Raw genomic sequence first — 13,813 nt, forward strand, 5'->3', positions numbered from 1 at the left:
GGTCGCGAAGAGCCGGACATGACTGAGCGACTTCTCTTTCACTTTTCACTTTTCATGCATTGGAGAAGGAAATGGCAACCCACTCCAGTGTTCTTGCCTGGAGAATCCCAGGGATGGGGGAGCCTGGTGGGCTGCTGTCTTTGGGGTCGCACAGAGTCGGACACGACTGAAGTGACTTACCTTCAGCCTCCTTTTGGAAAACAGGCACTTTCCACCCCTGAATTTGCAAACCTCGTAGTGCTGCGCTTTTTTTTGTTTTTTAAACTCATAGATCTCTATTTATTCAACAAATTTGAACTTCAGCAATACGACAGCTGTGATAAGCACCAAGGATATTACTAGTGTGAGAAAGAGGCAGTGGCTAGCTTCGCAGACATGGAAAGACCCTGGACCACTGAGTGGTCTGCGTCCGGGCGGCGTGTTCGGTGCGGCAGGGGCGTGTGATGTGCTGGCGGGGTGGAGGATGCCGAGAGGAAAGAGCGTGCAGGGGCACAGACGGTGGGGCTGACGCCCCGAGGTTGGCGAGGAGGCCGAAGTGCGGAGAGGAGCCCACCAGGCCTGAGGACCGCGTGGTGCGGTGGGCGGGGCCGGAGCCGCGGCGCCTCCCTCGCAGGTATTTGGAGTTTTCCCTGAAGAACTCTGGGAATCCTTGCAGGGTGTCAGGCCAAGGACTGGCATGATGAGATTTGCATTTTTAAAGACCGCTCCTGGCCAGAGTGGAAGATAATCTAGAGCAGAAGGCAGCAGCTCTTCCGCCTTCTGTTTGCAAGACCGTCGAGAAGGTTAGTGGTTCGCGGCTTTGAGAAGCAGCGGCAGTGCGAACTGGCTGGAAGTGGAGGTGGGAGCCAGGCTGGCTTCGGTGGAGCTGGAGGCCAGAGAAAGGGCTGGAGGCTGGGCGACATGATTTCCAGGCCTCTGGCTTCCCTGGCGGGCGGCTGGTGCTGCCCCTCTCCGGGATTAGGTTGCGGGATAAAGCCAGGTTTATGAACCAGGTACGTTCCTTGCTCTTTAAAGAAGTGATGTGTTTGAACTTTATCACCATTTTCTCTACTTGGACTGTTTTCATGGGTTAAAACGTTAATGTACCTGGCGTGGATGACTCCCGGAAAGGACTTCTATAAAAATGAGAGACAGAAGTGAGGTTCTTCCCTATGGCTTCCTCCTCCCCTCCTCTCCCTCCTCTTCTTTCCTTTTTCTCCTTTTTAATTTCCTGAGGCCAAAAGGAAGTTGGAAGAGTTCTTGCCAGTAGCCCGAGCTTCCGAATGGTTTTCAGATGAGACATACGACTAAAGTCTTGAGCACATTTAAGTTTCTGTTTGCTTTAAAGATGCTTTATCTCTTTGACTTGAGCCTGGGGCTCGGGGGCGGAGGCTCCGGGTAAGACCAAGGCAGGACTCTCAAACTTGCCCCGGGTGTCCACTGAAGAGGGTCAGAACTCTTCTGCTGACCTGACTGTCCCAACTTTCTGCTTACTTTTTTAGTCCCCACTGATGCTCTGAGTGCCTTAGAACGACATCAGTATTTTGCTTGACCAGTGATGTGTGTGGAAACAAAGTCCCTTCAGTGAAGCAAATTTGCCGCGTGTCTCCCAAGGGTGCCCAAGGAAGAGTCCGTCCTTGGCCAGGGCTGGTCCCCACCAAGCCGCGGTCCCGCCTGTGTCTGACCATCTCCGGTGATGGCAGATTTGCTGTCTGCTCCGAGGCAGTCCATGGAGTTTTACTACGTTAGTTAGCTTTTTTTTTTTTAAGTCTTCTCAAGGCAAACAGAATCTTTCTGGAATGGAGCTAGAAAGTGGTGTGTTTTCTGCTGAGTTGGTGAAAGCTAGGAGCTGGAGGACAGGCCGCTGCCTGGTGCAATCTGACCCCCAGAGAGTCCCTGGGGACTGACTGCCACCCTCCTGACTTCCTCCTGCACTCGAATTCCTGCTTCATGGGGGGGTGGGAGGGGGTCCTGCCTCACTTGGCCTGCACGGCCATCCTCTTGGGTGTGAGCTAGGACTCCTTTCTTCAAACAGCCCCCAAGAAAGCATGAACAGTGCTGCTGGATTTGAGTAAAGCTTCTCCCGAAGTCATAGAAATGACTCATCCAAACCATCCATGAGCCCCAGTCTGCTGCTCCCCGCCCCCCACCACTTCTCTTTTCTATGGGATCCATCCTGACCCAGGTCGCCCCACCGCTGGTCCCCAGAGAGCGCTGCCCCACTTGGGGAGAACAGGGTTTTTCATCTTTTGCTTAAAGAGCACGGATGTTCCCGCATCAGCAACCTCACTCTTATTTGTATGGATGGCACACTTTATCCCAGCCATACATTTGATAAGATGAGCTGATGAAGGGAAAAGCTCCACAGAGACCTTGCCCCTCCCACTCTTTCCAGCTGAAACAGCTTGGTGAGGGTGTGCTGGGAAGGGAACTTGAGAAACTGAGTTTATGGCATCTTTTGGAAAATTTAAATCTTAAGGTTCAGTTGCACGCAGCTCAACCCTTCACCTCATCATGACCCAGGCCGAAGCGTGGATTTGGAGATCGAATACATCTGTCACAAAAATAGCTTACAGGGATGGCCTTGTAACGTGTCCAGAGTTGCGGTGGGTGGTACGTCCAGTAGCCAGTTCATGGTGACGAAGGTATAAGCGCACTTGCAGATAACCCGCCCATAACTGCTGGATAATGGTGACAGTTCTTGCTCTCTGTTGGGTGGTTTCTTTCTTTACACCGCTGTGTGTTTAATCCCTGGTGTTGGTTCTTGACGGGCTTGGGGTGGTAAATTATTGCACTTAGAGATCACAACCAAAATGGCTTGGTGGGTTTTGCTGCCTTTACAGCGGATGGAATCTGGGGAGGTTCCTTTGGCTGGCTGGGAAGTCTAGTGACTGCTCCTGCTGTGTCCTGTATCTACAGACGGCAGAAGACATAGAAATCCAGCAGAAACTGACCTGGTTATTCATATTATAAACAAATCACTGAGAGTGTATTTAAATACAGTCAGCAGTCCGCCCTTGGTGAAAAAGCATCAGTAGTCAAAGCCCACCTGTATTTGCTTTAAATCAGATAAACCAGATGTTGTATTTTAGGCTGTCTCCTGCCCGTGCTAGACTTAATCCATATATGACTCCAATCTTAAGTCAAAAATCTCAAGTTCCCGCACTTTTTCACCATTCTATGGTTGTTGGGTTTTTCATCTGGAAAACCACTCGCGTGGTGGGGGAAGCGGTTGTGTGAACTAAGGTTTCAGGCACACACCAGTTATGTCCTCCTGAACTCTTGACGTGGGTCATCCCATTCCGCCTTCACACCCCTTCGTGGCCCCTGTGATGTAGGTAGGATCATTATCCCCTTTATTTAGAGGAGGAAGAGACCCAGTGAGACAGCCAGCTCATCGTTGTCGAACAGCCTGAGCCCAGAGCCCATGCTGGCGGCCAGTGCTCCACTTCTCCCGCGATGCCGTGACATTGTCCCCAAGTGAATATGCCCCAGAAGCCTGCTGTGTGCAGAGCCGTGTGGTACACGGCAAGGGGAAAGCCAGGGACATGCATGGGACAGAGCTGCTGGCTCTTGGAAATAGCAGGTTAAAACCCAACCTGTGAAAAGACTGTATGTGGTTTTTAGACAAAGTGAGTTAGGCCATCACTTCTGTGGAAGATCAAGGGGGAGGGAAGGGTTGCTAGAGAGAGAGAGGCCTGCAAAGGTGCTTCGTTGTTGAATTGCTAAGTCCGGCTTTTTTGGCACCCCATGGACTGTAGCCCACCAGTCTCTGTCCACGGAATTCTCTAGGCAAGAACCCTGGAGTGGGTTGCCATTTCCTTCTCCAGGGGATCTTCCCAATCCAGGGATCAAACCTGGATCTTCCTGCATTGCAGTAGGTGGTTTCTTTACCACTGAGCACCAGGGCATGGGTTGCAGAGATGCTGCTGGTTGACAAATCAGCCAGTGGGAAATGGCTGTCTCAGAGCATCTGGGGCCCGGGAGAGTTGGGGAGAGGCCCTGATTATCCTGCTGGGGGCCTCACTGTCCCCAAGTTCCCATCAGATGCTCCGGGGGGTGGGGAGGGTGGGCCTGCACTCGGGGCTTCTGCTGGTCCTGTGTGAGGTGGGGAGTGGGGTACACGCCTGCCTCTCAGCTTCTTTGTTGTGGACACCCACGTTTAACCTCGCTGAAAGTGCTTGATCACCGATTCCAAGTAAGCATGGTGTGTCGGCCACTTTGGAAGGGCCGGGACACTGTCGGCTCCGTGAGTGTCTGGGGACGAGGGTTCCTGGAGAGCCTGGTTCCTCCAAACAGGTCCCTCGTTCTTTGCTGTCATAACAGGGCATTCCCATTTCATTTAATTTATAAAATCAACATTTTGCCTCAGAGTCAGCGATCTAAGGGGCCACTGGTCTGTGGATCCAGGGAGGTCGTTGCAATTGATCTGATTACTGACCTGGGGCTTCTCTGGTAGCTCAGCGGTAAAGAAGCCACCTGCAGTGCAGGAGACAAGGGCTCCATCCCTGGGTCGGGAAGATCCCCTGGAGAAGGAAATGGCAACCCACTCCAGTATTCTTGCGTGGAGAATCCCATGGACCGAGGAGCCTGACGTGCTGCAGTCCGTGGGGATGGAAAGAGCCAGACAAGACTGAGCGACTGAACAATTGCTAACCTGATGTTTGAGTTTGTCCTTATTTAAGGGAGATAGCCTCAAGGAGAGGTTTTTTTCCCCCCTGCTTCTTAAGCAGTAGGAGCTACAGGGACTGCGGGACAGCAGTGGAGGACGCCCTGTCTCCCTTGGGATGTTACTGGGGCGGGGGGTGTCCTGCCCTTTTATGGGGGCCCACTCGAGCAAGTTGTGGAACCAGCAAGTCTTAAATTGTGATGAGGGCTTCATGACCTGTTTCCTGTTTCCGGTGGGTCTGTTGGAGAAGGGTTGTTTTGAAATTTAGTAACAAAGAGAGAATTTCAGTGTCCTGTGTTACCAGCTTGACTGTAACCGACCTAGCTTCCCCTTACTACCACCATGATTCTTACCGTTGCTATTTTGCTGGTGGCAGTTTGACAGTTCCAGTGAAAGAGCAGGGCAAGAAGTCTCGGTTGAAGACCAGCATCCCATGCTGTCTCTTTCTCAGGGTTGGAATCAGCTTCCTGCATCGGAATGCTGCTCGACACCTCCCCCAGGCAGTAGGCTCCGGGGAGGCGAGGATGCCTAAGACGTGGTCCAGTCCTGAAACGCACCAGTGCGTCACAACCGGCAGAGACCGCGCGGGACAGGCAGTGGAAGCGGTCAGGAAAAGAGGAAGTGATGGGGTCCTCAGATGTGAACAGCCGGCCACGTGGAGAAGCACGTAGGGAAGGGGAAACGAACGTCTAGGCTGAGAGGAGTGTGAGTAGAGGCCCTGGGGGACGACAGCACGGGGCTTCCTGGGGGATGGGATGGACGGGCGGTGGGATGAGGCCAGAGAGCAGGGTCGGGGTGCTGTGTCGAGTCGGGGCGGAAGGGGTGTTGAGAGGTGTCTCTGGTCAGTTGTGGAAGCAGTCGTGCACCAGGAGTGCTTTGAAGCTGGGTTGCCACGTGAGAAGTTCTGTCCTGGAGAGAACTCAGCTAACCCTTTAGAAAAATCAGGTTGCAGAGGAGGCATGTCTGGCAGAACGAACTTGACGTTGGTGCCATACTAAACAGAATTATTTCTTCTCCTTTTTTTCAAAGAGATTTTTTTCAGTCCAGGACATGGGGGCTGCTGTCTGGGGTGATGTTAAATGATCATTCAAAGGTGGGAGCTTGATTTTCAGCAAATAGAATGCAGTTCACCAAGGTTTAAACTTCCCAGGCTGTGTTTTACTGCTTGGTGCTTAAGCTCATCAGGGAGAGCAATAGACTCATCCAGGGAATTAGACTCACTTCTGTTCCTCGAGAATACTGAGGCTGGATCCTGGGAGTCCAGGGGAGCTACTTACTCGTTAGGATCACTGGTTTGTCAGCTGGGAGTGAAGGCGGGCTTGAAGGGCGAGCTGATGAGCCTGTGGATGAAGATTTCTGGAAGTTGCCATGGATGTAGGACCTGCTCACAAAGATGAAGCTGCCTTGAGCAGGGGTGTCTCACCTGGGTAGCCCCTGCCCTTGCCCTGTCCGCCCCCCCCCGGCCCCCACCCCGCTGTTCCGGGTCCTCTGCAGAGATTTCACTTCCTCCCAGTGGTGAGGTTGGCCAGGAAAGACCCACAGGGATGCAGGGCGTGAGGGCAGGTCGTGGCCCCCAGAGACGCTCGTGGTTGATTAATTACGGTGGAGGCACTTTCTGCCTCTACCCCTGGGGAGAACAGGTCCCTTTTTTAATACGCGTGACTTCATATGTTCATACGTTCAAGGCCTGAACTCAGGGACCGAGGGACCTGGCCGAGAGAGCTGTGGAAAATGTGGGGAGGCCCCTGCAGGTTGGACAGAACGCATACCTTAAGGTTAATAATTTCGTCACCTAAAACTGATTTTTATATGGTGAGGTTTTATGAACTGCTGGCAGCCTCTCTCGTTCTGTTTTGTTTCTTAACCGTGCTCTCTCGCTGGCGCTGGGATCGTGCGGGAGGAGGTGGGATGCTGTGAGCTGGGGTGGGCTTTGGGGGGCCAGGCGGGGAGCTGCAGCAGAGATGGGGGGCTCTCAGAGTGCTGAGTGGATTCCCTTGCCTGTGACCAGCCAGGGCAGATCACTAAGGAAGGAGAGCCCGCTTGGGGCCAGGACCCAGGGGTGTTTGCTGGTGTGACCCCATGGGTAGGGCAGAGCTATCATCTTCCTCTTCTTAAAGACAGGAAACTGAGGCTTAGGGGAGTTACCTTTTTCTGAGATCACACAGGCGGTGTCAGGCCGCCGGGAAGCATTAGGCCATAGCCGCACACTGAAAGATGTTCTCCGGTCCCATGGGACTTCGGGACAGGTGGGTGCCTGGAGAGAGTTCCCAGCCCAGCAACTGCGAACCTTGATCTGGACTCTTTAATAGTTCGCTGGGATTGAGCTCAACACATTTGAGTGCTTCTACGCGTAGAACACTGGGTTGAGGCGTGATGAAGCCCCGTGGTTCTTGCCTTGGGGGAGTCCCCATCATGAAAAGGTGCAGGGCAGGGTCACCCCCGAGCCTTGCTCCCACGGGCAGGGGCAGGCTGGGGGTCACTTGGGGTGGAGGACCACGACCTGCAAGGTGGTGGAGTTGGAGGGTTCCTTGGGGGGTGGCGGGGTGGGGCAGAATTGGAGCTTTCCTTCTGTCCGTGGGACGCAGTCCTAAGGTTTGGAGCAGAGGAGCGACCGGCCACCTGATAAGGCTTGGGAGACATCCTCAAGGAGGGAGTGTGGCCACGGCTGTCCCCCGGGTGGCTGCTGGGGGCCCTGTCACTGCTGATTGCTGGCCCGAGGCAGAGAGCCCAGCCTGGTCAGCTGGTCCGGAACGAGCCTGGCAGCAGGCAGATCCCTGCATCGCTCCGCCGGACTGACGTCCACAAACGAGGGGCTTGCTTTCTTTACAGCCGCAGACTTGTTTCAAAGCTGACTCACACACTCTGGCTTAACATTTCACTTCTTAGTTAACCAGCTCCAGAGGAGCCACCGCGAGAGGGTGAAGGACCCCAGGGCAGCAGCAGACCTGCTTCCAGTTTAGGCCCCGATGGAGACAGTTCAGGCTCAGATCTCTGCGTTCTGGTTTGCCTCTTTGCGGGGCTTGTCCACTGAAATGCTGGATCTTGTTTATAATGTTGGCATGTTGGTGTGGAGGTTAACCCTGGTTTACTGAAACCAGGGCAGAGAGCCTTTCCTGATGGGTCCTGAGACTTCTACGAGGACCTACCCCGGCCCCAGGTGTGGGGTGGGGCCTGAGCCCCGGCTCCTGATCCTTCCCCCGCATCCAGTTTCCAAGTCTTTGGCTCAGATGGTAAAGAATCTGCCTGCAGTGCAGGAGACCCGCATTTGATCCCTAGGTCTGGAAGATTCCCCTGGAGAAGGGCATGACAACCCACTCCAGTACTCTTGCCTGGAGAATCCCATGAACAGAAGGGCCTGGTGGGCTACAGTCCATGGGGTCGAAAAGAGTCAGACACGACTGAGTGACTCACACTTCCTGTGTTATCTGTTGTTCAGTTGCTAAGTTGTGTCCTTGTGGTGCCCGGCTGCTTGCGGCCCCGTGGACTGCAGCACACCAGGCTCCTCTGTCCCCCAGTGTCTCCCGTTTGCTCAGACTCCTGTCCATTGAGTCTGTGATGTCATCCGACCATCTCGTCCTCTGTCGCCTCTTTCTCCTCTGGTATTTGCTGCTGCCCCAAAGGTGCCCTCCCCACCTGTGCTTGAAGCAGAGTGCTCTTATGAGGCTCTTAAAGCCCCTGGTGTGGTCTCCCCAGCTTTTTGTCTTGAGCTCTGGCCTGGGGTGCCATCACGGTCACCTCCCCATTCATCGGTGTCACTGGCATTTTAAAGACGCAAACGTGGACATCGCAGGCAGTCCCGTAAATGCTTTTCGTGCTTGATTTCCATACTGCTCACAAGCCCACCAGGCTGGTGTTGTTAGCCACGTTCTGCTGGTACAGAGGCACTGAATCATGCCCTGAAGGTCCAGGGGGCACTGGACCCTCCCCCCGCCCTTTCTGTGTTTTCTCTCATTTAACCTCTGCTTCGACTTCTGAGGTCACTGTTATCTCCATCTTACAGGTGAGGAAGCTGAGGCTTAGGGAGTTTAAAGAACTTGCCTGAGGCCGCTCCAGGGTAAATGACATTGAGCCTGAGCTGGTGTACTCCTTAATCTTTGCTCTTCTGTATTTGTTTATGAAGTAAAACTTGCTAGCTTGGGGCTGGCTTAGAGCTGATGGCTTCTCTTGGATTTGTTTTCCGGGCTCTTCCCATTCCTAAAGGAGGAGGGAGGAGCTGTTTGTCAAGAGCCCACTCCCATGTGCAGTTCAGTTCAGTTCAGTCGCTCAGTCGTGTCTGACTCTTGGCGACCTCGTGGACTGCAGCACGCCAGGCCTCCCTGGCCATCACCCGCTTCCGGAGCTCACCCCACTCCGTTCTAGGCTTGGTTATCTGCTTTCCTTTTACCAGAGTGTAAGCTCCCGAGAGCTTCTTGCTGCATTTTCCCTGTTTGTTCACCCATGCCCGCAGGCACCCACCCTAGTGCCTGGCACAGCCTGGGTGCTCAGGCAGCACTGAATGAATGGATGAGCGGATCGTTTTATACCCCTGTCCGAGGTGGGGGCACTCAGACAGAGTAGTTTGGTGCCTTGCCCACAGGCACAAATAACTCTTGCTGGTCACACCTCAGATCTCTTGTTTTCTCAGCAGACCTTTTTTACACATGTAAAATTTCGGGAGTAATCGGATCTATGTCCTGGGGTTGGAGGGCATGATATAAAACACTATGAATACTTAGCAGTGCCTGGCACCTCGCCAGCCATCGAAGAGTGGCCTTGGGAGGGTTGTCTCCACTCCCTTGTCTGTGTTTGTCTTCCTTTGGGGCAGGGTTGCCATACCGATTAGCCAGGCTCAAATGTGCTGTCCACCAAACTTCTAAAAAGTGCTTTTCATTCATCTGGGAAAGTGCTTTTTATTCATCTAAGGTTGCTGTGTTGGCTGTACTATCTAGTAAGTGATGGAAGTGGTAACATTGATGGAATCCGTTTAAAGCTACCCAGGGCCAGTGGTCACCACTGGAAAGGTGTGGATTAGTTTGATTTTCATCTTTTCTGTTTCCAGTCAGAATATTGTTCTGGGAGGGGCCTCCGGGATCCTCGTCCAGATTGTCTCCTTCCAGGCCCCCTAGTTTCCAGGTGAGGAACATCAGGCCAGGAGAGTTGCGGGGGCAGGGCTGGGGGGACCACGTAAGAGGTCTTACATGGCCCACTCTCTTCGATGGCAGCAATACCGCCAAGTCCAGATGCCTGGAGTTTTGTATTTGTGACGGGGGGTTGTCTGAACATTTCTGTGGTGGAACCACCATTATTCTCATCAGGGATGTTAGTGAGCAGATTATATCCATAACCCTAAGTATTAAGAAGGGTTTTTCCTATTAGAGTTTTATTTTTTGCACATTTAGCTATAGAAAAGTTCTAAATAAACAAAAAGAAAAATCGAGTAAAGCATGTAAGAAAGTAAAATTACTTTCATGAGTCACAAGTCTCCTTGTTGTGTATCTCCTTCCTCTTAATACATACACTTACTACAGAAATGGGATTTATTACATTTGTGAACAATAAAAAGCCCATTTTTGTATATGCCTTTAAATTATACCCTATTTATTAAAAATTTAATGTGATAAGTATTTTCTGATGTATCCAAATGTTCTTTGCCAAGAAAATCACTTTATTTTGATGTGGCATAATTTGAGGAGAGGAGAGTTGTAGGTTAATATTTTGATTATTTTGCACTCCCTGGCACTCACTGGTCCTAGGTTAGTTTTGGGGTTTTCTTTATTCGGTTGGTTTTGTTTTTGTTTTTCTTGCATTGTGTGGCATGTGGGATCTTAGTTCCCTGGACAGGGATTGAATTTGTGTCCCCTGCAGTGGAAGTGCAGAGTCTTAACCACTGGTCCTAGGTTAAATAAAGCCAATTTAGCGTTAAAATTTTTACGTAAATTATGAATAGGTAAGCGGAAATTGATTTATTCTAAAGAGGAAAATGCTGAACTGACACAATGCATTTATTTATTTTTTGATTAGCCTGTGATGTGTCATCCTATTGCTCCAAACAAACACCGGTGAAAAGCAGATCGAGCAGTTCAAAAAGTCCCTCCAAAGGGTCCAGTTCTCTTGATAAGGAGGTGTTTTCCATCTTCTTAGGTCACAGGGGTGAGAGGGCTGATGGTAGGTTAGGTTCCTTTGGTTGTGGTTTTAATCGGATGTTTTGCTTTAATCGACGTCATCTGACACTTTAGTGCAGCTATCCCCATGGGGTCTTTTCTAATATAAGGACCTCTCTTAATGTATTAATAAAAAATGTTTCCGGGGTAAGCATAATTTTAGTTGTATTTTTAGACTCTGTTGAGAACCTCTGATAAAATGTTTTTGAAAAATAATACTTTTAGTGGAACTTCTCTTTATTAAATTACAACAACATCTTCATACATACATCTTCATACATCTTGCCCAACGATAGCACATACCTGTGTACAGTTTCCGAGGTTTGTAGATGCTTGATGGGCCTATGAGGACGTTTACCCTCCAAAATAGCTTCTAGGACGCCCTTGCCCTCGAGGAAGATAGAGCCTGAATGTGAATCACTCTGAGGCCTAATGTTGGGTAGATAATAATCAGATCCATTCTGAAGGGCAAGTGGAATTCTCTAACTCCAAGAATGACCTGGGGGCCATTAAATGACAAGTCAGGAAGATGCATTTTGTTCCCACCTGCTCACTGCTGAAGTTTCCAGAGGGTCCCACCCCACCTTGCTCTCCTCATCATTTCAGAGGAGGAATTGAATCAGGAACACTTGAACAAACCTGATGAACTATCTCCTTTGGCCCTTTTCACGCACTCTGCATGATCTAGAGAGAGGACTGGATTTGTCAGCTCAGGTTCTAAACCCAAGCCCAACCCTAATTACAGTTAATGGAAAGATGTTACACCTTCAGTTCAGTCGCTGAGTCGTGTCCGACTCTTTGCGACCCCATGGACTGCAGCACGCCAGGCCTCCCTGTCCATCACCAACTCCCAGAGTTTTCTCAAACTCATGTCCATTGAGTCAATGATGCCATCCAGCCATCTCATCCTCTGTCCCCTTCTCCTCCTGCCGTCAATCTTTCCCAGCATCAGGGTCTTTTCCAATGAGTCAGTTTAGACCTTGGGCCTCAGTTTTTCCATCTGTAAAATGCGCAGAATCTTTCTTTTGTTCTTAGGAGGTGACACACTGATGCCCCCAAGCAGCATTTTTGTCTCTTTTTAATCAGTGAAAACAAATAAGAAAAACCTTTGTGAGGCTAGATGCGATTGTCCCAGGAAAAGTACCATAACATTAGAGAAATTCTAAGCATCTCAAAAGCTTATTTAGGGCAGGGCAACAGAGCAAGGCCTGCCAGCAGAGTGAGACCCTCCTCAAAAATCTTGTCTCCATTCTCCTAGAGTTGTTTTTCTCTTAGTGATTGTTACAGTGATGCCTCGTATAGCACTAGTCTTGAGCTCTGAGAACAAAGTTCTTGCACTGTTTAGCCCCAACAGGATTCGGGTGGAAGTTCAGTTCAGTCGCTCAGTCATGTCTGAGTCTTTGCGACCCCATGAATCCCAGGACGCCAGGCCTCCCTGTCCATCACCAACTCCCGGAGTTCACCCAAACTCATATCCATCGAGTTGGTGATGCCATCCAGCCATCTCATCCTCTGTCATCCCCTTCTCCTCCTGCCCCCATTCCCTCCCAGCATCAGAGTCTTTTCCAATGAGTCAACTTTTCACATGAGGTGGCCAAAGTACTGGAGTTTCAGCTTCAGCATCAGTCCTTCCAGTGAACACCCAGGACTGATCTCCTTTAGGATGGACTGGTTGGATCTCCTTGCTGTCCAAGGGACTCTCAAGAGTCTTCCCCAACACCACAGTTCAAAAGCATCAATTCTTCGGCGCTCAGCTGTCTTCACAGTCCAACTCTCACATCCATACATGACCACAGGAAAAACCATAGCCTTGACTAGACGGACCTTTGTTGACAAAGTAATGTCTCTGCTTTTTAATATGCTATCTAGGTTGGTATAACTTTCCTTCCAAGGAGTAAACGTCTTTTAATTTCATGGCTGCAGTCACCATCTGCAGTGATTTTGGAGCCCCCAAAAATAAAAGTTAGCCACTGTTTCCCCATCTATTTCCCATGAAGTGCTGGGACCAGATGCCATGAAGCTGCCTCATTTGTGGTGTCTCTGTATCATCAGATGAAGGAGAATCATCCCAGCATTCCCTTTTTCTAGGAGTCAGAGCTGAGGGCATGTATTATGCTTAAGTTTTATGTGATGTCTGTATTTTCAAAAAATGTTGACCATCATCTTTGTTTGAAGCTTCTGTAGCCTTTCCAAGTTGCTCTGGAAAATCTTCAAGAGTTTCTTAGCAAAACAAGGTGCACAGTAAGCCCATATCAGCTAGGCCCAATGTAGAAGAATTACTTTCATGAAGTGGGCCTGGGGCGCTGACCCCAGCTACAGAGCTATGACCATCTGTACAATGGGATCACAATTCAAGTCAGCTGACCTCAGTTACAGAGCTGTGGCCATCTGTACAGTGGGACCAGCACTCACCATGATGGGGCAGTGGTCATTTTTGGATGGATGATGACCTCAAAGGTGTTTCCAAGGGCAAAACCCCCTCCAGACATAATCTCCAGAATTCCAAAGCAGTTTCATAATTCTGATTCTAAGAAAGGTTTGATTTCTGACAGGGGACTCCATCAGTGCCCTCTCATGCCTTTGTGTTATAGATGTTAGTAATTGTCTTTTTGAAAAAAATAGAAGTAAGCTATAAATTCTCTCTGAAGAATTTGTTGTTTAGTTGTTCAGCCGCGTCTGACTCTTTGCGACCCCACGGACTGTAGCCCGCCAGGCTCCTCTGTCCACCGGATTCTCCAGGCAGGAATACTGGAGTGGGTTGCCATTTCCTTCTCCAATCTGAAGAATTTAGCCGAGTTTATTTTGAAGAATTTTTTTTTAATCAGCTGGAGTTTTTCCCCCACTTCAGTAGCTGGTTTCAGGTCCCAATGCCTAAGCAGTATGGAGTGATAGTAAATAACCAAGCTTTTTGTAAGTGATGTTATTTGAAGAGGGGAGGTTAAAACATAATAAGCTTAGGGATATATAAGTAAGGTTTTCTGTGAACCTACCTTCCTTTCTGAACAGGAGAAAACATGAACTTTAG

The 13,813-nt window shown here is 50.3% G+C and overlaps 1 protein-coding gene across 5 annotated transcripts in view; it reads left to right on the forward strand.

Moving 5' to 3' along the window:
* The window catches only part of RREB1 (ras responsive element binding protein 1), a 166,815-nt gene that overhangs the window by 55,706 nt on the left and 97,296 nt on the right, over window positions 1-13,813 (forward strand). The window contains exon 2 of one of the 5 annotated variants that reach the window (XM_070360938.1): window positions 5,100-5,353. The exons of the other annotated variants lie outside the window; for them this stretch is intronic. The gene's annotated coding sequence lies outside the window, so the exon portion shown is untranslated. The remainder of the gene's footprint in view (window positions 1-5,099; window positions 5,354-13,813) is intronic. 5 annotated transcript variants of the gene reach the window in all.

Source organism: Bos mutus, chromosome 23 (assembly GCF_027580195.1).
Source record: "Bos mutus isolate GX-2022 chromosome 23, NWIPB_WYAK_1.1, whole genome shotgun sequence".
NCBI classification, from domain to species: Eukaryota; Metazoa; Chordata; class Mammalia; order Artiodactyla; family Bovidae; genus Bos; species Bos mutus.